Source organism: Heterodontus francisci, chromosome 48 (assembly GCF_036365525.1).
Source record: "Heterodontus francisci isolate sHetFra1 chromosome 48, sHetFra1.hap1, whole genome shotgun sequence".
In the NCBI taxonomy this organism is placed as follows: domain Eukaryota; kingdom Metazoa; phylum Chordata; class Chondrichthyes; order Heterodontiformes; family Heterodontidae; genus Heterodontus; species Heterodontus francisci.
The window spans coordinates 9,187,428-9,208,001 of NC_090418.1; the positions used below are offsets into that span (position 1 = coordinate 9,187,428).

At 45.4% G+C, this 20,574-nt stretch overlaps 1 protein-coding gene across 2 annotated transcripts in view; it reads left to right on the plus strand.

Moving 5' to 3' along the window:
* LOC137357310 (guanine nucleotide-binding protein G(I)/G(S)/G(T) subunit beta-2) overlaps positions 1–20,574 on the plus strand; it is a 79,095-nt gene that overhangs the window by 8,522 nt on the left and 49,999 nt on the right. Inside the window, exon 2 of one of the 2 annotated variants that reach the window (XM_068023549.1) lies at positions 3,376–3,549. The exons of the other annotated variant lie outside the window; for it this stretch is intronic. The gene's annotated coding sequence lies outside the window, so the exon portion shown is untranslated. The remainder of the gene's footprint in view (positions 1–3,375; positions 3,550–20,574) is intronic. 2 annotated transcript variants of the gene reach the window in all.

Here is a 20,574-nt window from a genome sequence, read left to right on the forward strand (position 1 = left end):
CACATTGCTGTGGGTCTGGAGTCACATATAGGCCAGACCGGGTGAGGATGGCAGATTTCCTTCCCTAAAGGGCCATTGGTAAACTCGATGGGTTTTTAATGACCATCCTGTAATTTAATGATCAACATTAGCTTTTTATTTCCAATTTATTGAATTAATTGAATTTAAATTCCCCAGCTGCTGTGGTGGGATTTGAACTCGTGTCTCCGGATCGTTAGCGCAGGCCTCTGGATTATCAGCAGTAACCTATCTGCTATGCTGCTGTACCCCGCAACAGGAGGGTAGCAGCCGAAAACATTTTTTTGTGTGTGCGCTTTTCCTTCCTTCTGGGAGCGTTTGCACCTTCCTGCAGCAGTATGGTGGAGATAGGGAACTCGCCAGCATGGTGACATCTCCGGATACTTCAGAATGCCCTGCCATCCTTCTGAGATCGTTTTCTTTGGTCTAGTGGAGTTTATTTTCTCTCTGTGCAGTTAACAAAGATAAATGCAGTCAAGGGTTCAAATTTAAAGTCATAGGAACAGGAGTAGGCCATTCAGCCCATCGAGCCTGCTCTGCCATTCCATCAGATCATGTTAAGTAGGCGATTCCTTGGGGATGAGCGTTGCTGACTCAAAACCGAGTTTATGAAATCACCAGGCAGCACCTGTAATCCTGGGCAAAGAATGTGCAGCCTTCAAATTACTTAACTTAAAAAAAAATGTAGACAATTATTTATTCTCTGGATGTGGTCAATGCTGGTATTTATTGCCCATTCCCGTTGCTGAGTTGTTTGTGGACCATATTTTTAGAACCACTGCAGTCGATGTTGTATGCTTCGAAGTGGTTTGATACACCTATTCTCGCTGTGAGCAGTTGCAACATTGTGGTGGTTATCCTGCCATCCTCCCACCTCAATAACATTATGCAATGAGTTTACAACAGAGGAGCAGGCTGCTTGGCCCAAGCAGGCCAGGTTTGTTCTCCATACGAGCAGTGATCCTAATCCCACGTGTGCCCCCCCCCCCCCCCCCCCCCCGCCCCTCCCCATTCCCAAATGCCTTTTATTCCCCCTTTTCCTTCAACCTTCCCTCTTTAAATGTTGCCGTGGTCTCTGCTTCAATCACTAACTCTGGTCGAGCATTTCACGGCGTGCTGCATTTAAAGAAAAAAACACCTCCTGTCCTCCGTCCTAAATTTCTCATGTTTTATCTCGTATCTGTGTCCTATTCTAGATCCCTCAATCACTGGAAACAGTCTATCTACTCTCATCCTTACATAATTCTAAACACCTCAGCTGTTCCCATTAACACATGGTACAAGGACTAGGGGACACATTGAAAGTTTTGGACAAAACATGCAGGGGGGGAAACATGCAGCATGTTTTTCTGGAGCGGGTGCTAATGATCTGCAGCTCACTGCCCACAAGGGCGATGGAACTGCAGACGATCACTGACTTGAGGAAGTTAGATGGCCACTTGAGAGAAATAGACTTGCAGGGCTACAGGGATTGAGCCGAGGAGTGGGACTGACTGCATAACTCTGTGGAGAGCCGGCATGGACTAGATGGGCCACCTTGTGTGCCATAAATGACTCTATTAAATTGCCCTGTGATCTCCTCTCATCTAATCAAAACAATCTTAAGGTTTCAAGTTTTTTTTTGGACTTCCTCGCACCAGACAGCATCCTAGTGAATCTGCTGTACACTCTCTATTGCCACAATATCCTCCCTGTCGTGTGGAACTGAAACTGCATTTAGTACTACAATTGTGTTCATGCTAAAGTCTTGTATAAATTTACCATTACTTTTAAATTCTCTACCTCTTGCCATAAAACTTAGTTATCATCTGCTTTTCTACATCCACTTGAGATGTTGCTTTCAATGCCTTGTAACGCCATGCTTCCAAATCCCTTTGCCCTTCCAAATCGCCCATCTTTTCCTCATTCCGAATATTTTTAAATTTTCACTGAAATGTCACATATTTACTGTGAATTTCATCCGATGGTTTTTTTTGCCTATTTCATCATCTTATCTATATGCTCTTGCAGCTTCAGAATTACTAACTCTGCCTCCTATTTTAACGTCATCTGCAAGTCTGGACCAGGCTCCTTCTCGCTTTTCATCCAGATTGTTGATGTACTCAGTGATTGTCCCAGCACAGAACCCAGTGGGACACCACTTCCATTGCCATTCTACACTGACTCTGACTCTCTCTCGCTTCCCCGCCCCAATTCCACACCCAGTTGTCCCCTGTGTGGGTCCTTGCCACAGGCTATCTGAAGGTCCACGTATGCTGCATCCGCAACATTTCGCCCGTCCACCGCGTCTCCTGAAGGATCTTCATCGGGTTTGTGAAGCTGGATTTTCCTCTCTGAAATCCATCTTGGCTACTTCTCATTATTTTCTCTTCATCTAGATATTTATTAACTCCATCTTTAATTCAAAAGCCTCAGCTTAAGGCTGTGTAAGGTTTTGTTATTCCTCCCACCCCCTCCAGTGTGTCTCCCTTCCTGAACTGGTTGCAGTCTAGTTCCTTGGGTGCTGGTTGCCCTCCGCTCTTGACGTTGAAGGCCAGCAGGCTAGTTGCAGGCTTCCAGAAGGAGCTACTGTACGGCAATCGGGAGTGGCGATGCTGGCCGATCATTCACCTTGCAGACCCCAGTTGTTGGTTTTTTTTTTGTACAGCGCCCGAGTTTGAATTCAGCCAAGAGTAACTCTGCATTGTTGTCGCCAGGTGCGTTGACCTATATCGGTCCCAGTTTATGGGAGAATCTCGCATTTTAGCTAACGTGCAGTCTCTGCCTCAGCCTTGTATGGGGCGTGGGTAGCATCAGTTACAATATGGTGGAATAGCCTCTGGTATAGGATGAAAAGCTCATGTTAAGGGCCTTGAGTAAAATGAGTGCCTAATCTTGGCCCAGTTATTGCGGGTGTGAAGCCACAGAATCAAAACTCAGCTAAACAATTAACCTTCCTGTGTTTTACCACCATGTTTTCGTATACTAATTCTCTGTGGCCCTTTGAGTACAGTTGTACAACTTGTGCTAGATAGTGGCCATTTTGTAATCGATGTGTGTGTGCATGTGTGTTTTTTCCCTCAAAAATAGTGATTTGTTGAATCATACACCCCAGCATAGAAGGAGGCCAATTAGCCTATCGTGTCTGTGCAGCTCTTTGCAGGAGCTATCCAATTTGTTTCTCCCCCGCCCCCCCCCCCGGTCTTTCCCTGTAAATGTCTCCCTGTTCAGTATTTATCCAGTTCCCTTTTGACAATTATTATTGAATCTACTTCTGCCACCACTTTCAAACAGTGCATTCCAGATCATCGTAACTCGCTGCGTTTTGAAAAAAAAACCCCTTCTAATCTCGCCTCTGTTTCTTTCTCTGTGTTATAGCACGTTACCGTGTTGTCAACCAGCTTGTTTGTTGTAACTGGCAATCTAGCTCGTCAGAAGGGTGGAGCAGGAACATGCTATGCGGTAAACTGTCGTACCTACTGGTTTAGGTGATCTGGAGGCCAGTTTGATCTCTTCCCAGCTGAAAAACTTGCAGCTTGCAACCTTTGAAGGGTGAGTGATTTGCAGTTCTGGAGATGCCACTCTTTTTTTTTTTTACATGTCAGCTTTTTCTTGAAATTGAGAGGTTTTGCTTTTTACTATAGAGTAAGATGGTGTTGCCTGAAAGGGTGGTGGAAGCAGAGTCGATAGGAACTTTCAGAAGGGAATTGGAAAAAGGAAATATTTGCAGGGCTGTGGGGGAAAGAAAGGGGAAATGGGACCAATAGGATGGCTCTTTCAAAGAGTTGGGATGGGCACGATGGGCTGAATGGCCACCTCCTGTGCTGTGTAATTCATTGATGTTGGTGGTTGTTGCTGGGAGACCTCCTTGCTCATTCTTTCCCCTTATCATAGACACTTGAGGGGGTGGGGGGGTGCGGGTGGTGTTGACGGGGCTTGCTGATAGTTCCTATGTTCCTGCTTTGGTTTATGTCAGGTAACTCAGCACAGGCTGGGAATCGAACCTGGGACCTTTTGGTCTTTGTGGCTCACTACCATGCCAAGTGGTGGATTTACCCAGTGAGCTATTTATTTATAGATACAGCACTGAAACAGGCCCTTCGGCCCACCGAGTCTGTGCCGGCCATCAACCACCCATTTATACTAATCCCATATTCCTACCATATCCCCACCTTCCCTATATTCCCCTACCACCTACCTATACTAGGGGCAATTTATAATGGCCAATTTACCTATCAACCTGCAAGTCTTTGGCTGTGGGAGGAAACCGGAGCACCCGGCGGAAACCCACGCGGTCACAGGGAGAACTTGCAAACTCCGCACAGGCAGTACTGAGAATTGAACCCGGGTCGCTGGAGCTGTGAGGCTGCGGTGCTAACCACTGCGCCACTGTGTCGCCCATATTGGGCGAGCTTAGATATACTTTCGTAAACTGCCGGGGTAAGTTAATGTCTGACTGGTGCAAAGCAGATCAGTGTCGGGACACTATAGAAAGCCAAGTCGATCAATCCCATTTCGAATCTCTATGAACAAGAGCATTCTTTTGCCACCTTCACTTGTTGAAAAGTCAGCTAGCGATACCAACTACCCAAACGAGAATTGAGCGAGCGACTTTTTTTTATCAATTGAAAGAAGACCAGGTGCTCTTGGAACCTCCTATAGTCTTGCGGGAGGGAACTTGCTAAATATTTATTCAACTCTGAGCCGACTCCGAAACCAGTATCAAAAAGCGAAACTGAAAAAAAAAATCACTGAGGTAATAAGATTAAAAGAGGTGAGGCTGGTAGTGTGGGAAAGGCCCTTGCTGCAAAACTGAATTAATTTCCTTGGCAGGATATTTTGATAGCTCCCTGCGTCGTTTCCTCCCTTGTTTACCTAGTTCTGCGCACGCTGGCATGGCGCCAGAGTGGCAGCGGGCTATCTGTGTGACATGGAAAGCAGAAAATGCTGGATATACTCAGCAGGTCTGGCAGCATCTGTAGAGCGAGAAAGAAAAACAGTTAACGTTTCGGGCCTGTGACTTTTTTTATATCAGAACCAGTATTGTCCCAGTTGAGATCCGGTAACTCAGTGGGATTCCTCTGGTTATAACACCTTTACCTAATAGGCTGTTGGCAGGGAGCTTGCCAAGTTTTAGCTAATGGCTGACTGGACAGTGCGTTCACGTTTGACATTTAAGTGTTAATGATGTTGGGTAACAGAGGTTGGAAATTGCAACATAGTCGTGCTGTTTAGCTGGTATGTTTTGTGTGGTTTATCCTCTGTGAGCAGTAGTCTTGGTCCCATATACCCACTCTATTCTCAAATTTCTTTATCCCTCCCTTTTCCAAACGCCCATCCAACCTATTAAATGTTGACATGGTCTCAATTAACGTGTTAGTGTAATCCGCAGTCTCTCGAACCATGATTTGTTCTTTTCCCACCTGCTCTATGTCTTCTAAAACTTGTGGTTAATCCAGTATCTAGTTTCATTTGATGTCCCCTTGCGCTGTGTGGGAAGTAAACCAGTTGCGCAGTGAGATGTTTTGGTCTTTCAAACCTGGGTTGTGCCTGCAGAGTGGATGTTGCTGCTGTGCAACGTTCCAGTGAGCTAACAGCTGGTTTACAGGTCAGTCGTGGGGGGTTGTGAATAAGTTGAGGTGAGAGTATTGCACAAGGAAGTTCGTTACTCAAGTGCACGTGTGCTGTTTGACAGCTCTGTGTTTTCTCCGAATCTGCTTGTAATGATTGAATCAGTGACCTGAAAGGGACATCATTGGGAAGCTGGAATGCAACACTCTGTTAGAGTTCTGTGTCATGGGAAAGGGTCTGGTTTTATGATGTCTGCCTTCCCATGGAACTGTTTTCTTGTGTTAATGATGTGAATATCCACTGAGCTGCCTCACTTGCATTTATGCTTCTCCAAGTGACTTGCTTATGAACGTAACCTGAGAAGTAGCGACAGGAGTAGGTCATTCAGCCCTTGGATCCCGCTCCGCCATTCAGTACGATCATGGCTGATGATCTCCCTCAGTTTCACCTCCCCACACTGCGCTCATCTCCCTTACTGTCCAAAATAACTCTCAATCTCAGTCTTGAATATACTCAACGACTGAGCATCCACAGCTCTCTGGGGTAGAGGATTCCACAGATTCATTATGCTCTGAGTGACGAATTTTCTCCTCATCTCAGACCTAAATGGCGGATCCCTTATTGTGAGTCTGTGACCCCCCCACAGTTCTAGAGTATCCAACAAACGGGACATCCTTCCAGCATCTACCCTATCCAGCCCTCTGAGAATGTTATATGTTTCAGTGAGATTACCTCCTTCTAAACGCCAGGGGTTATAGCCCCAATTTACTCAATTGCTCCTCCTAAGACAACACCTTTATTCCAGAACTCCATCTAGTGAACCTTCATTGCACTCTCTCCAAGGTTAGTATATTCTTTCTTGGATTCCTACATTACAACAGTGACTACATTTCAAAAAGTACTTCATTGGCTGTAAAGCGCTTTATTTGTCCAGTGGTCATGTAAAAGACTAAATAAAGGCCTTTCTTTCTTTCTAAGCAGACCAGAACTGTACTGTTAACATTTATAAAAGAAATTTACACTAAAGGTTAAAATCTTGCTGCTCCCGATGGCAGATGAACAGCCGTGTAACTGACCGTTCCGTGTAAAAGCTTGTGGCTTTGAGTACTGGTCTGTATTGAGTTTGCTGATCTCTAGTGGGGTATGGTGGTTTCTGCTCACTACTGCCTCCTGCTGGGAAGTGTGTGTCTGAACATTGGCCGAGCTGTTTTTTCTCCTTTATTAATTTTATTCACAGGATGTGGCATTGCCAGCAAGCGTTTTATTTTATTTTATTTAGAGATACAGCACTGAAACAGGCCCTTCGGCCCACCGAGTCTGTGCTGACCATCAACCACCCATTTATACTAATCCTACATTAATCCCATTACCCTCTCACATCCCCGACCACCTACCTACACTAGGGGCAATTTACAATGGCCAATTTACCGATTAACCTGCAAGTCTTTGGCTGTGGGAGGAAACCGGAGCACCCGGCGAAAACCCACGCGGTCACAGGGAGAACTTGCAAACTCCACACAGGCAGCACCCAGAATCGAACCCAGGTCGCTGGAGCTGTGAGGCTGCGGTGCTAACCACTACGCCACTGTGCCGCCCATCCTTAATTGCCCTTGAGAAGATGGTGGTGAGCCGCCGCCTTGAATTGCTGCAATCTGTGTGGTGTTGGTATACCAGTGGTGAAGCAATGGCCGATTATATTTCCAAGCCAGACTGATGCCTGACTTGGAGGTGGTGGTGTTCTCATGCGCCCGCTGCCCTTGTCCTTCGAGGTGGTAGAGGTTGCAGGTTGGCTGTCAAAGAATCCTCGGTGGGCTGCTGCCGTGCATCCTGTAGATGGTATAGATGAGTCTACGCGCTCTGTCTCTGCTTCGAGGTACTAGAGAATGGTCAGCAGCTATCCATGGAGAGAGCCTTCGCTGTACAGACAGCAGCGGTGCACGAAGGTGGCTCACCATCACCTTCTGAAGGCCAATTAAGGATGGGCAATGAATGCTGGCTTTACCAGGGACGCCCTTATCCAGTGAAAGAATGAATATAATTCAGGTCATCAAGAAGTGCATTGACCATGCTTACTGTGTTTGGGTTACAGATGATTGTGCGCCTGCATGGGTTTGATGCCACTGATTTGGAGTTCTTGGGATGAACTCTGAATGTAAATCCGATATGCCTTCTCGTGGGAGAGAGGCCAAGAGCAGCAGTTCAGCCGAACTGTTCTGTCTGGAGTACACCTACCAATGGCAGGGGCCTGGGAGCAGGTCTCTTATCCATGCCCTCAGTTGGTACACAGGGACAAAAGGCCATTTAGCCCCTCAAGCCTGTTACAACATTCAATGAGATAATGCCTGATCTGCAACCTAACTCCATATACCCACCTTTGCCCCATTTCCCTTAATACCTTTGGTTAACAAAATCTGTTATCTCGGATGTAAAATTAACATTGATCCAGTATCAATTGCCATTGGTGCAAGGAAGTTCCCAACTTCTACCACCCTTTGTATGTAGAAGCATTTCCTAAAATTTTACTTTGAAAGGTTTGGCTCTTAATTTTTAGACACTGCTCCCTGGTCCTAGACTCCCCAGTCAGCGGAAATGGTTTCTATCTGATCAGTTTCCCATAATGTATGGAAACCGACAATCAAATCACCCCTTTACTGTCTAAATTTCAGGGACTACATCCTCAGTTTGTGTAATCTCTTCTCTGGAGTCCAGGTATCATTCTGATAAATCTACACTGCACTCCCTCCAAGGCCAATATATCCTTTCTAAGGTGTGATTAATGATCCACACTATGCAAAGGAGAAAAGGTTAAAAGGATATAGACATAAGGAAAAGATTGGAAGACCCAGTTTTAAGTGCTGTTGCTGATTTTCGTGAAGTGGGTTATTTGTAGATCCAAAGTATTGTTTTATCTCTTGCCCAGACTATCCCATCCCATGACAGAAGGAAAGATCATGTTGCTCACCAATGACTTGGTAGTTCTTGTGTCTTGCTTTACTGAGAGGTTCTGTGGAAAAAGAACAGATCAGCAGCACTCCCCAGATCAAAAGCCAGCTTCCCCACCCCCACCTAGGCAGTCCTGATTAGCACTGTTAACCTACACGTGGGAAACCGCGAGAGATGGGACTAATTGGTCTCTACGGACTTTAATTGGTGCAGCCCCAGTACCTGGTGGCACTATGCTTATTGTATCCTCTGGTGGTTCACTTGGCACGCGGCCAAAACACACTTTGGCTTAATGGCGCCGTTCATTTGGGTATAATTTAAATCAGTCAGCAGGTAACCTCTTATTCACTGGAGATTTTATTCAGGTATGCTCTATTCACAGAAGGTTTGGGGTATTGGGTCGTGGTTTGTAGATTTCGGGAAGGGCTTCAAATCATGAGTGTGTGTACAATTTGGTTATCAACATTTTGGATTTGCAATACAAAGCATTTGTCAACCTTCAGTTTTAAAGAAGGCAGTAAGATTCCTGTGATGGGGCCCAGTGTTCATCTTGGTTCTTTCAATTCTTTAGATTTTCTTTATCTTCCTGACCGTTGCAGACGTCAAACCAGCAGATGTCAGCATGTTGGTTCCACCTTCATCTGTTCCCATTCCTGGTCCCACTGTTTCCTCTTGATCTCGGAAATCTCTGAGAAATGCTGTTCCTAACTATTTGGAAAGCCCAGCCCCATCCAGTCTTGACTACTTCCATGTCAAGGGAGACTTTTCAGACACTCCTCTTGGGGAGGATACAACACTGTCATCAAAGAGGTGACTTCTCTCACTGCTAGTTTCTACGTGACTCTGCTTTGAGGCGTTGAAAAACAGAAGAAGTTGCAATGACTAGTGCTGCAGTAAACTTTTTCTTGTACCCCTGAAACTGCAACCTGCATGAACTTCATCCTCACTTTTGAAATCCAGACTTGCTGCCTCTTCCTCATTCAGAACCTCGAAACTGTGGCACTCCTTAATCCCCTCAGTCATCTCTTTCTCTGGCAATCTGTCTGCTTTTAAAATCCAAAGCCTGCCGTTGCCTAACCATTGCTTTGATATTTACTTCTCTCGTGCCTCTTTTAGCCTAGGCAGTGGTCAACACTTGGGTCTCATGCCCCGGCCATTCACCCTGCTGTTTCAAGTTGGGGGGAAAAAAGAGTGTCGTTGCCGCAATTGAAAGTGTCTGGGGTCTATTTCAGGTATTGGAGGCCTCTGTTGTATGGATGGAACAGTCATGTCACCCACGTGAGCTTCCAACACATAAACAAGCAGGCCAGCTGGTCTAGGCTGGCGTTGGTGCTCCACATGCTCTCCTCCCTCTTCATCTGACTCTCAACCTAACCTTCTATTCCTTTCTCCCTCCTGTGTTTATCCAGCTTCCCCTTAAATGCATCGACACTATTCACCTCAACCATTTCCTGTGGTAGCGAGTTCCACATTCTCACCGCTCTCTGGGTGAAGAAGTTTCTCCTGAATTCCTTATTGGAGAGGATCATATTTATGGCCTGTGGTTTTTCTCTCCCCCTCCCACGCGTAGAAACATCTATCAAACCCCTTCATAATTTAAGACCTTTTAGAGCATTCCTCAGTGCCTCTCTCTTTTTACGAGAGAAAAGAGCCTCTGCCTGTTCAGCCTTGTCTGATGAGTATATCCTGAAGTTTTTGTTTGGTGAGTGCAGTTGCGCATTCCACGATTACTAATATCTGGAGTGGGGTTTGAAGTGGCGTTCGATAGCGGAAACATTTTGTATAAGTGTAGATGTTGGGAAATCTGACAGAGAAGCAAAAGTTGCTGGAAATACACAGCGGGGCCAGTCAGCATTCTGTCTTGAGTAAAAGGCCAGTTGTGATGTTGCTGTGATCATAATGTCTCTCTGGGTGTGAACTGACTCACTGAATTTCCATCTTTTTCTGCTTTTATTTTGGATGTAGTTGTAGTGCTGCTGATCCTTGTCGCTGCTCATTTTATTTAAAAATATGCCTGGGCAATAACAAGCGAGCATCTCTCTCTTCCTCAAGGTGTCATCAGAAAAGGTCACGGACCTGAAACGTTGACTCTGCTTCTCCCTCCACAGGTGCTGCCTGACCTGCTGAGTATTTCCAGCATTTTCTGTTAGTTTTATCATCACATGGCTGTTTGTGGGATCTTGCTGTGCCCACGTCGGCTGCCGCATTTCCTACATTACAGCAGTGGTTACGCTTCAAAATGTAAATCATTGGCAGTAAAGCTTTGAGATGTTTGGTCACTAAAGGCGCTATATAAATGCAAGTCCTTCTTTCATTCTTTCCAGTAGCTCCCCAACTGGGATGGCGCTAGGTGGTCAGGGTTCCTTTTCTCCACCCCCCCCCCCCCCCCCGTTGCTGCTGTGTTCTTCTGGAGCCCTGCCACTACTAATAGACCCTGCCAAGCATAGACCTGCACTGGCTCACAACTGATCTTTGGGGGAAAAAAATACAGCTGGTGTTTTCTTAAAATAGAAGTGCGATGGTTTTAAAAAGAAAATCTGCTGCAAGATCTGCTAAAAAAGCAATTGTCTGCTTTTATTCTGTGAGGGAGGAGAGAAGAATGACACATGGTTGTCTTACCAATTCTCCCAGCACTCCTTTACCCCCCCCCCCGTCCACAAAAAAAAATAGTTGAAATCATTTGGTTTCTTTCTTGGAAAATACCATGGAAAGTAGCAACACAAGTTGCTTAGCATTCAGCTTAATCAAACTAACTTTTTTTTTGGACTTATTTGAAAGCCTGAAGAAATGAGTTGTGTTCATGGACTAAAAGCTTGCCTGATTTTTAATGTGACTTTCTGGCAAGAAAATTTGTAGTGGAAAAATAAAGTCACATTGCTTCTGAAGTCTTTCGTTGGAACAAGACGAACCTGCAGGACAGCGTTCAGGGCAGAGTGCCTTTTAGGTAGTTGACTTAGGACCGAGCTAGAGCTGAACTGTAGTCAGAGCTGTGTGAAGTAGCAGTGTGGTGACATCACCCTCACAGTGGCCTAGTCTGAGACCCACTACGGTCTGATGTAAAGAACTGCAGCAGTCGATGAACTCCTGCCAAAGGAAATACAATCTTAGGAGCAGTTGGTTTAGATTTCTCTGCTTGTGACGATGGAAGAAGCGTCAAGTAAAAAGGAGGGTTGGAATTGCAAACTGTCACGCTTTGATAGCTTCGAGAGTGTCCTCACTTCTCCCGGCGCTTGCCGTGCTCTTAATCTAAGCAGCGCAAACACTATTCACCTGTCCGTCCGCGGCAGAGACAGTCGTGAACAGAATTCCCACAGACTGTTTTGGTGCAGCCAGTGGTCGATATTGAATTGATGTAGGCTCATTCTCTCCAAGCATTGCTGACTCCTTGTGCCCCAGTGAATTGATTTTCGAAATTCTTCTTGTAGCTTTGCGACCCCTCCGTCATTAGTGGCTGTATGTTTAACCCCTCTGCTTCTGCCCTCTGGAACTCTGCAGTTCCCTTTGCCTTTCCAGCCCCTGACCTGCTTTCGCTAACTTCAACCATACCCAAAGGGCCTGTTTCGGTGCCGTATAACTCTTAAGACTCTATACCCAACTATAACTCCTTTTATTTTTTTCCTCACTCTTGTGTGTGAGCTCACAGTTTTGTCCTCTCCAGTAAAGCCCTTCAGATGACTTCCTGCATGTGAAAAGTGTTATAGGCACGTAGTTGTTAGAGACGGCTTGCTCTGACGCTCCAGATTGACCTGTGTCCCAACAGATTCAGGATGTGGAGGGGAGGGGGGGAGAAAAAAATACTAGACAATCCTATCTCCGATTTTTGTCTATCAACCCTTGCAGTAATGTTTAAAAGTCTGAGTAAGAGAGCAGAGTGACTCTGGGTAACACTCCTGCATCTGAGTCAGAAGGTTCTGGGTTCGAGTCCCACTCCAGACACTTGAGCACAAAAATTAAGGCTGATCCTCCCATTAACTGAAGGAGTGCTGCGCGGTTAGAGGTGCTGTCTTTCGGATGAGATGTTAGACCAAGGCCCCGGCTGTCCCCTCAGGTGAGCTCCCAGGGTTGCTATTTTGAAGAGCATAAAAGAGTTATTTCCTGGCCAATATTTATTCCTTAACCATCGCCAGAAAAAAACGATTATCTGATCATTATCAATTTGTGGGAGCTGGCTGTTTGTAAATTGGTCACTTCGTTTCCTACATTACAACAGTGACTACATTTCAAAAAGTGCTTTGGGATGTTCTGTGGTCGTAAAAGGTGCTATATAAATGCAAGACCTTTTTTTTTCTCTTTATTTCTGCCTCCTTCACGCATGATTAAAGGCTGCAGCTGAAGAAGATGCTTTCCTAATGAGCTGCTTGCTGTTCACACAAACGCTGCCCTGGGGGAATAAGTTGCTTTCTGTCGCGGAGCTGACTCCAAAGTGGAATAGCCTGAAAACTACTCAAAGCCATTTCGATATCATGTAAAAACCCAGCTGAAAGCCTAGTGCAGCGGTAAATTGTCACGGACTAAAAGGCTGCTTGCTTTTTATTTGGTTCTCTGGTTTATATTTTTTTAAAAAAAACTTGCATTTTATATAGTGCCTCTCATATCCCCAGGACATTTTGAAGTGCTTTGCCGCCAATGAATTAGAATGAGGAGCAATCTGTTGCGCATCCTCGTTTTTTTCATCGCTCCACTACTGTTGCCTTTAGCTGCCTGGGCCTTAAGCTCTGAAATTCCCTCCTTCAGTATTTTCTCTCTCCTTTTAAGACATTCCTTAAAACCTACCTCTTTGACCAATCTTTTGGTCACCTGTCCGAATGCCACTTGGTGTCAGATTTTGTTTCATTACACTCCCCTGAGTGCACCTTGGGAGGCTTCACCATGCTAGAGGTGCTATATAAATGCAGTGTTACTCTAGGCAGTCGCAGCACTGAATTGGTATAGCGCTAGGCCCCACCAACAACAGTGAGGTAAACGACACGATAATCTTTTTTAGTGGTGTTGGAAGAAGGAGTTTCCAATCTTGGAAGGCTAAAAACATCAAGTAGAGAGTGGGGAGATAGTTTTTAAAAATTCATTTATGGGATGTGAGTGTTGGCTGTTAGGGCCAGAGTTCATTGCCCATCTCACCACAGTTGTACCTCCTTGTAGCTGGTTAGAGGTGTGGCTCGAGAGAGAAGGGAGTTCTACCTTTCCATGTACAGATTTTGGATCTGGGTGACAGGAAAGTCTCATTTGAAAGACAGCACCTCCAAAGCTGCAGCACTCCCTCAGTACTGCACTGGAGTGATGACGTTGATTTATTTTTTGTGCGCAGGTCCTGGAGCGAGGCTTGAACCCACCTGTGGAATAAGTTTTGGACAGTCGCAACCCCGTTCGTCATGGGGACCTATCCTTGCGTATGGGTGTCTGCGATTTTCATTCTTCAGTACACTGATGGGAAGCTTCTTATGACTAAAAATGGCGCAAGAAAAAAATCTAGTGGCAAGACTAGGAGAAATGTTCCGTTCAGACTTGTTAGGATCTGGAAAACACTTAAGCAGAATAGGTGGTGGGAGCTGATTCAGTAAATAATTTTAAAAGGGGGTTGAGGATGAGGAACTTGTAGGGTTATGGACACAAAACTGGGGATGGTGAGAGAGTCGGCGTGACTGTTCTTTCAAAGCTAGCATCTTGATTCTATGCTGAAAGTTGTGATTCTTGGTTGTTTGTAGCTTAGAAACAGATTTTTTTTTTGAGGGGGAGTCTGTGGTGATTTGAGACGCCCCCCCCGCCCCCTTTTCCCCCCTGAATATTGTAAGCACTGTTGACTTTCCAACAAACCCATTTCCATGCAAGTGGTTCTTGGTTATGGGGGAGGATGCAGTACATGGAGCGATTTCCTGAGTGGGCTGACATCCTTCTGAGCAATGCAATCACTTGGAAAAATTGTGCTGAGGCAAATTCATCGAGCTGCCTTTTGAATTTCTTTTTAAGGAAAAAAAATCATTGCATTTCTGAATGTTTGAAAGGTTTTTCTTGGATGGGGGAAGAAATTTGAGAAACTGCTTCCATTCCTCCTTACAAATTTGAGGCAGTTTTTGCGCTAAGGATGCGTCCTCATGATGAACCAGATTGTGGTAGTCCAAACTTATTCCACTGGTGGGTCCAAGTTGTGCTCCAGGCCGTAAGCGCAAAAAAAAAACCCAAGGCTGACCCTTCAGTGCAGTACTGAAGGAGTGCTGCACCGTTGGAGGTGCCGTCTTTCGGATGAGACGTCAAACCGAGGCCCCGCCCGCGCTCTCAGGTGAACGTCAAACATCCCGTTTCAAAGAAGACCAGGGGAGTCATCCCCGGTGTCCTGGCCAATATTTATCCCTCAACCAACATCATAAAAACAGATGATCTGATCATTATTGCACTGCTGTTTGTGGGAGCTTGTGAAAGGCGTTGTATAAATACAAGTCTTTTAAGGGCTGTTCCAGATGTCTTTCATCATATTAGTCCGGCTGCATTTGAACACGAGTCTCAGTGGTCGAATAATGCACGCCTCCGTCTAGCGCACAGGATAAAATTCCAGTTGCATCTCTGTCTGAAGAAGCTAATCCTGGGGTTTAGCCCTCTGTAATCCTAAATCCCTGTCCTAATCTTCCCTGAAATGGTGTAATGCATAATATACTTGGTAATGAATTAATGAGATCTGGATTTAATGGTGAAATGGTTGCTAACAGACCAGGCTTATTTTGCGGTGTCCAGCTGCTGCTAATTGTAGCCCTAGTAGTGGGGATACGACGTTGATGTCAGCAGCCCGAGGTAGGGGGCCAGAGCACTCCGGATTGCTGGGCTGGGAATGAATGTGTTGGGTGGGGTGGGGGGGGGGGGTGGTTTCAGGAAGGCTGACTTTGGCTACAATTTCTTCAACAGACAAAGCTTGCTGATAGTTGAGACTCGGAAAGTTTGAATGGCCACCTGGCTACGATACTGGAGGGATTGCTTCTGAAACAGCGCTGCAACAGAAAGGGAGCAAAAAAAAATTGGCAGAGCGAGTTCGTTTTTTGAAGTAGAAATAAATCTTCCGAGTGAAGTGATAAAGGCTTTTTTTTTTTGATTTCGCCTTTCACAACCGTTTGCAGTGCTAGAGAGAGCTGGTATGGACTTGATGGGCCGAATAGCCTCCCGTGCCATTAAGACTCTTGAGAACTGCACTAGATGGAATTTCCCTGTGTGGCCACCACACAGTGGACAGTTGTCAGATGCTGGGTGCATTAATTTGTGTGTGCTAAAATATTTCAATTCGCAATTTTTGTTTTTTGAGCCACTTTTCTCTGATCAGTACTTTCCGAAAATGCTGACAAGGTGAGTTGTAGATCCACAGTGCTAGCTCTAGCCCACCCCCCAACCCCCCTACCAACCAGCGCAGAGCTTGAAATACCTCATTTTCCCCATATCAACCGAGATGAGTTGTTCGACCATGAATGTATCACTGCCAAGCCCTCTCCTATTCACATCTCCCATCCCACATCTAGCAGGCAGTTGTCAGGAGCTGGAACTGAGAGTGGTCTGTCCCCCTTTCCTGCTGTGTCGGCCCGTGTCTCCCCCTTTTTCCCACTGTCTGACTCGTTATCTCTCTTTCTCTCTCTGCTGATGCTGCCTGCCTGAGTATTTCCAAAAGACTTCCATTTATATAGCACCCTATTTAGGACGTCTCAAAGCACTTTGCAGCCAATGGAGTTCTTGTGAAGTGTAGTCACTGTTGTAATGTAGGAGACGCAGCAGCCAATTTGCGCACAGCAAGGTCCCACAAATGACAGTGTGATAATGACCAGATAATGTGATGTTGATTGAGGGATAAATATTGGCCAGAACACTGGGGAGAACTCCCCTGCTGTTCGAAATAGTACCCTGGGCTCATTTACCCGCGAGAGAGGCTGAGGCCTCTGTTTAACGTTTTATCGGAAAGTCTGCACCCCTGATAGTGCAGCACTCCCTCAGTACGGTGCTGAAGGTGACAGCTTTGATTTATGTGCTCAAGTCCCGGAGTGGGACTTGAATCCATGAACTTTGACTCAATGGTTAGCCTCCCTGTTAGATTAAAACGTTGAGTTTTTTTTTTCTAGTTATCTGTTCCGGCATGGTTGGGTGGCACAGCTGCTTGTGAGGTAAGTGGTAGTGCCAACGCCAGAGATCTGCTAGGGAATGACCAAAGGTTGGTGGTATGAACGTACAATTCTATTTGAACAGAAGGTTTGTCATGTCTTTCCAAGTGGCAGTGAGACAGCTATGGGATGTGCTACTTGCACTGCAGCAGTGACTACATTTCCAAAGTACAATGGCTTAAAGCACTTTAGGTAATGAAAGGCGCTATATAAATGCAAGTCTTTTTTCTTCACTACAACATTCTGTTGGTGAGGTATCTACAGTGGCCGTGTGTGAGCGTGCGTGCATATATTCCGCGTTCTGGTCTGTCCTGCCAGCGCTGGCCCCCGCACGGGGAGGGAGGGAGGGAGGGGGTGGGAGGTGTCCTCCCTGTTGGCAAATGTACCAGTTCAGGGATTTGGGCTAATACTGGCTGAATGGAAGAGCATGTGATGGAACAAAGGATGTGCAAAACCCGTTTGGCCCACTCAGCTTGGTTCTAGAATATTACAATATGTCCCAGTCTAATATCCAACAGCATCTTTGAATTCCCTGATGCCTCTTCCATTTCCTTACTTGTTAGATTATTCCACATGTTTATCATCTTTCAGTACATTCTTTCCAAGATTTATTGATGCTTTTTTTTTTTCCTGCTCTCTTCTACTGACGTGACTGATATTTAGAAGTAAATATTTCGGGTTTACTAGCACGCCAACCATTAATAGGTTATATGTCTCTGAGATTCATTCCCTTTCTCTCTGCCCCTCCGCTAAGACACTAGTTAAAAACCTACCTTTTTATCCAAGTGTTTGGTCACCTGTGTTAACAGCTGCTTTGTGCCTCATTGTCAGTTTTTATTTGACGCTCCTGTAAAGCACCCTGGGGACGTTTAACTACGCTGACGGTGCTATATAAATGCAAGTTGTTGTTTTGTCATTTCACCCTCTTCGCACCTTGAGATCATTCCTGCTGCTCCTCTTCTCCCTACCCCCCCCCCCCCCCCCCCCCCCTTTCAATGCAGCTTTCTCCCCCTTTATGTATGGTGATTGGAATTGTACCCAATGTTCTAAGTGAGCTCTGACCAGTGCATAGTGGTTATCTTACTGGACTAATAATAAAACTAATAATGATCTAGAGATGCGAGTTCAAATCGCACCGTGGCAGCTGGGGAATTTCAACTCAGTTAACTAAATGAAAATGTGGAGCCTACTGGGATGTCGTCGCAGAACCTTCTAATTCACTTAAGGACCTTTCGGAAATTCTCTGTCCTTACCCAGTCCTCCCGATGTGATTCCAGCCCCTCAGCAATGTGGTGATTCTTAACTGGCCTCTGAAATGGCTGAACAAGCCACTCCGTTAAGGTGGCTTCGCCACTACCGCATTGAGGGTATTGAGGGATGGGCAATAAATGCTGGCCTGGCCAGTGACGCCCACATCCCATGAATTAATTTAAAAAAAACTTCTGGCTGTGTATCTCGGCAGATACTTTTGCTTTTTTAAAATTGCTTCATCCCATTGTCTCAATAGTGAATAGAAAAGAGTCTGTCACTCCTAAATCTCCCTTTGTTAACCTGCTCCCTTCTTTCATTCTCCCAATAATTTGTCTTTGACAGTGTTAATGCGCAGTACTCTTGAGATTTTAATAGCTGACCTGTCCATCCATTAAGTCTGGGTTGGATCTAAACCCAGGCGTTAAAAACTGAAGACAACACTAATCCAGTGTACCACCCGGTACTTTTTCATTTTATTTCTGCGTACATTGCCCTTCCTGCCTATAATACATCTGACGCTGTGAGGCCATTTACAACAGTCTTGACAGGTGGCTGATTGATGCATGTGTACATTTTAACCGTTTATCTCTTGGGCAGTTCCTGTGCGACTGTTTTGCCAGTTTCTAAAGGCAAAGTGCAATTTAAGAGGGTGCAGGTATCTTGAGAAATCGAGGGTGCATTTTGGTGCGTCCCCTGATGTGCCATATTCGTGCTGTGACTGAAATGATGTATGGTTCCCAGTGCTTCTGGCTTTACAGAATCATCAAAGATTGGAGTAAAACTGAGAGATGTACAGCAGCTGAAGAGGATGGGTGGATAAAAGAGAATGATCGGTGAACAAAGAGTTTGGGAAGTCATGACGCAGCTGGAGAAATGCCTCAATCCAGGAGAGGAGCACCAGCAAAAATCCCCTTGCCTTAAATGGAAAAGCAGGAGATAAATTCAGCCAGTGCAGTCAAGAGTTTCCCAGTTTCTCGTGCACCTGGGTCTGATTTCAGTCTTTTTATTATTGATATGGAGTGTTCTTTTTGGGCAAGAGGCTATTGGTGTGCTATTAGGTGGCTTGTTGTTTGTTGCGTTGGTACACTCAATGGCAATGACCTCATGAAGCTTGCCATCCCCTCCTTAGCAATATAGGATCGTAGGAGTAGGCCATTCAGCCCATTGAGCCCGCTCCACCATTCAAACAGATCTTGGCTGATCATCCACCTATATGCCATTTTCCCCCACTATCCCCATATCCCTTGATACCATTAGTATTCAGAAACCTGTCAATTTCTGCCTTGAATATACTCAATGATTGAGCTTCGCAGCCCTCTGAGGTACAGAATTCCACAGATTCACCACCCTCTGAGTGAAGAAATTCCTCCTCATCTCAGTTTTAAATTGCCTGCCCCTTATTCTGAGACTATCTCCCCTTGTTCTAGACTCACCAGCCAGAGGAAAATCCTATCCACATCTGCCCTGTCACACCCTGTAAGAATTTTGTAAGTTTCAATGACATTACCTCTCGTTCTTCGAAACTCTAGAGAATACAGTTTCTGCAGTCTCTCCTTATCAGGCAATCCCGCCATCCCAGGGATTAGTCTGGTGAGCCTCTGTTGTACTCGCTCTATGGCAAGTATATCCTTCCTTAGATGAGACCAAAACTGTACACAATACTCCAGGTGTGGTCTCACCAAGGCTTTGTACAATTGAAGCAATACGTCTTTACTCCTACACTCAAATCCCCTTGCAGTGAAGGCAAACATACTATTTGCTGCCTTAATTGCTTGCTGCACCTGTGTGCTAGCTTTTATTGACTCATAAACAAGGACATCCAGGTCTCTTTGGATGTCAACACTTCCCAACCTCTCGTCATTTAAGAACAACTCAACCTTTCTGGGTTTTTTCCCTACCAAAGTGGATAACTTTGCACTTATTCATATTATATTCCATCTGCCATGTTCTTGCTCATTCACTTGGCCTGCCCAAATCCTCCTTGCATCCTCCTCACAACTTACATTCCCTCCTAGTTTTGTGTCATCTGCACATTTGGAAATATTACAGTTGGTCCCCATACCCAAATCATTAATATGTTAGCAGGTTGTGGCACTCTTTGTAAATTTCTCTTGAGGTGTTCTCATTGGTTGGTCATCTGTTGGCTACTTCCCGAATTGTATTAGATTATTTGTACAGCAGGAGGATGTACTTGGAAAAGTGCTGATCCATTGACAAGGTCCCTCATGGCAGACTGATACAAAAGGTGAAGTCACATGGGATCAGAGGAGAGCTGGCAAGATGGATGCAGAACTGGCTCTGTCATAGAAGACAGAGGGTAGCAGTGGAAGGGTGCTTTTCTGAATGGAGGGATGTGACTAATGGTGTTCCGCAGGGATCAGTGCTGGGACCTTTGCTGTTTGTAGTATATATAAATGATTTGGAGGAAGAAAATGTATCTGGTCTGATTAGTAAGTTTGCGGACGACACAAAGGTTGGTGGAGTTGCGGATAATGATGAGGATTGTCAGAGGATACAGCAGGATATAGATCGGTTGGAGACTTGGGCGGAGAAATGGAAGATAGAGTTTAATTTGGACAAATGTGAGGTAATGCATTTTGGAAGGTCTAATGCAGGTGGGAAGTATACAGTAAATGTCAGAACCCTTAGGAGTATTGACCGGCAGAGAGATCTGGGCGTACAGGTCCAC